The sequence below is a fragment of the Myotis daubentonii genome, chromosome 1 (genome assembly GCF_963259705.1).
Source record: "Myotis daubentonii chromosome 1, mMyoDau2.1, whole genome shotgun sequence".
Lineage (NCBI taxonomy): Eukaryota > Metazoa > Chordata > Mammalia > Chiroptera > Vespertilionidae > Myotis > Myotis daubentonii.
The window spans coordinates 23,811,478-23,814,026 of NC_081840.1; the positions used below are offsets into that span (position 1 = coordinate 23,811,478).

Genomic DNA, 2,549 nt, shown 5'->3' on the forward strand with positions numbered 1-2,549 from the left:
TCCTTCCTTCTTTCCTTCCTTCCTTCCTTTCTTTCCCTCCCTCCCTTCCTCCCTCCTTCCCTCCCTCCCTTCCTTCCTTTCCCTCTCTCTCTCTCTCTCTCTCTCTCTCTCTCTCTCTCTCTCTCTCTCTCTCTCTCTCCCTCTCTCCTTCTCTCCCTCTCTCCCTCTCTCCCTCTCTCTCTTTCTTCCCTTGGTGTTTCCAAGGAGTTTACTTGGGCAGACCAGGGGACAGGGAGGCTCTGCGTCTAGAAGGTGTTGAGCCTCTTGGTAGTGAAGCATGGCTGGTGCTGGTGATGAAGGGTGTGGTGACTTAATCTTGGAGTCATGGAACTGCTTGACTGCTGCTTGGTGGCACTTGCTGGCTGCAATCTCCTCCACCTTCATGATCTGGATTGAGCGGGCACGGTGCCAGGCCTCCATGTTCCGGTAGCACTGGGTGATGGCACCCCAGGTGGTCAGGTCCTGCGTTCCCAGTACATGTTGTGGGTGCCACTGTGGGAGTCATAGCTCAGCCAGATGCCAAAGCTCTTCACCCAAAGGGGGTGTTTTTCGAACACCTGCCCACAGTAGACGATTTCCTCTGAAGATTTCTTCATCTTCTTCAGTTGAGACACAAAGTACCAGAAGCGGAACGTGGCCATGGCATGGTTAGGTACAAAGATGAGCCTGTGATAGCGGGGTGGTGTGTGGCACTTGGGGGTGGGCAGGCAGCACCCCACCACCTTGCACTCTCACAGCGTGCCAGAGGCCTTCATAGAGTTCTCTGTGAGTTTGCTGCCACCCACAAAAGCCATGCCAGACATTTCGTATTGTTGACAGTCTCTTGGGAGCCAGCACATTTGGCTGGGACCATCAGAAAGTCCTGGGGAATGGACTTGGCCAGAAAACACAGGGGCCGCCTCTCAGCCTTCCCTTGGAGAGCCTTGCCAGAGAAGCGCAGGTACTCTTCATTTGTCTCCCTACTGGCTTTTCGCTTCCCCGGGGGAAGACTTATTTCCTAGCTCACCTGGAGTCAGGTGTGGTTGGATGGTAAAGATCCCAGGTATTTGCTGCTATTCATCCTTGCCTCAGGCATTTGGAGGACTCTCACTTCCTGTGGCTGGGGAGGGAGAGGGGAACTGGCTGCCCAGGGCCTCTGTGGGATGTAGGTGGCAGAAGGGGAAGGCGGGCACTGAGGAGGTGGGAGGAAGAGCAGGAGGGCCTGGCCCGGATGGGATACCCATGTCTTCAGGCCCCATGTTTCCTTTGCTGTAGCCCTGGGCACGTTTTCCATCTGTATTCCTATGTGGGTGTTTATCCTCTCCTGCAAACTGATCTGCCACACAACAGGTCTGCTGGCACCCTGCACTTGCAGCACCCGCGCAGCCTTGGCAGGACACAGGGCACAGCGGGCACAGAATGCGGAGAGAGTGACTGAAGGCTCCATTAGAAGCAGTCACCTCATTTAGTTATGCCACCCGTGTTCACGGAGGGCATTTTAGGTGTCAGCACCACACACAGGCATTACATTATTATTCTGGTCTAAAGCCAATGGAGAGATCAAATTTTGTTCTCCAGCCCAAACTCCTTTAATATGCTCATTGTGAAAAAATATAGTGGGGGGAAAAGGAAAGATAAGATGAAAAAAAAATCACCCATAATTTCACCACCAACATAGTTACTATTAATATTTTCTAAAATCTCTCTACTTTTATGCAAATTGTTTTAAATCATTGGATTCATTTGTATATTCAATTTTGTTTCCTTTGCCTCATTCCCACTATAATTTAAAATTTGCTCCTAAACATTATTCTTTATATAACATTTTTTTTTCTCTTTATAAAAGTAATGGATGCTCATTGTGGAAAAATGGAAGAGTTTAAAGAGACTAAATGGTATCATATAACTTCCACCCAGACGTAGCTACCATATTTCCTTCAAGTCTTTCTTCTATGAATTTATTTGTATATGTTTTACAATACTGGCAACCATATACCATGTTCTTTTAAATGATTTTATTTAAAGAGTTTAGTGAAATAATATGTGCACATGTTTACATAAAAATGGTGTGTAGAGTTCATAGGGTGCAAAGTAGTGCTGTTGTCAACCCCCTTGTATCCCCAGTCCTGATCCTCAGAGGCAGCTACTATTAGCCCTTCTGGTGTTTTCTTGTCATATATATATATATATATATATATATATATATATATATATATATATATATATATATATTAGAGGCCCAATGCACAAAAATTTGCCTGTGCCCTCTCGCAGTCTGGGACCCCTCAGGGGATGACCACCTGCTGGCTTAGGCCCGCTCCCTGGGGGACTGGGCCTAAGCTGGCAGTCAGACATCCCTCTGGCAGCCCGGGAGCCCCTAGGGGATGTCCACTTTCCAGCGGGGAGCAGGCCTAAGCTGCAGTTGGACATCCTTAGCGCTGCTGAGGAGGCGGGAGAAGCTCCCACTACCACCGCTGTACTGGCAGCCATCAGCCTGGCTTGTGGCTGAGCAGAGCTCCCCCTGTGGTAGTGCACTGACCACCAGGGGGCAGCTCCTGCATTGAGCATCT

General features: G+C 49.0%; 1 pseudogene; it reads right to left on the reverse strand.

Annotated features, from left to right (window-relative positions):
- Window positions 1-245: 245 nt before the first annotated feature.
- On the reverse strand, window positions 246-755 carry LOC132216212 (large ribosomal subunit protein eL20-like; annotated as a pseudogene).
- Between the last annotated feature and the right edge of the window lie 1,794 nt (window positions 756-2,549).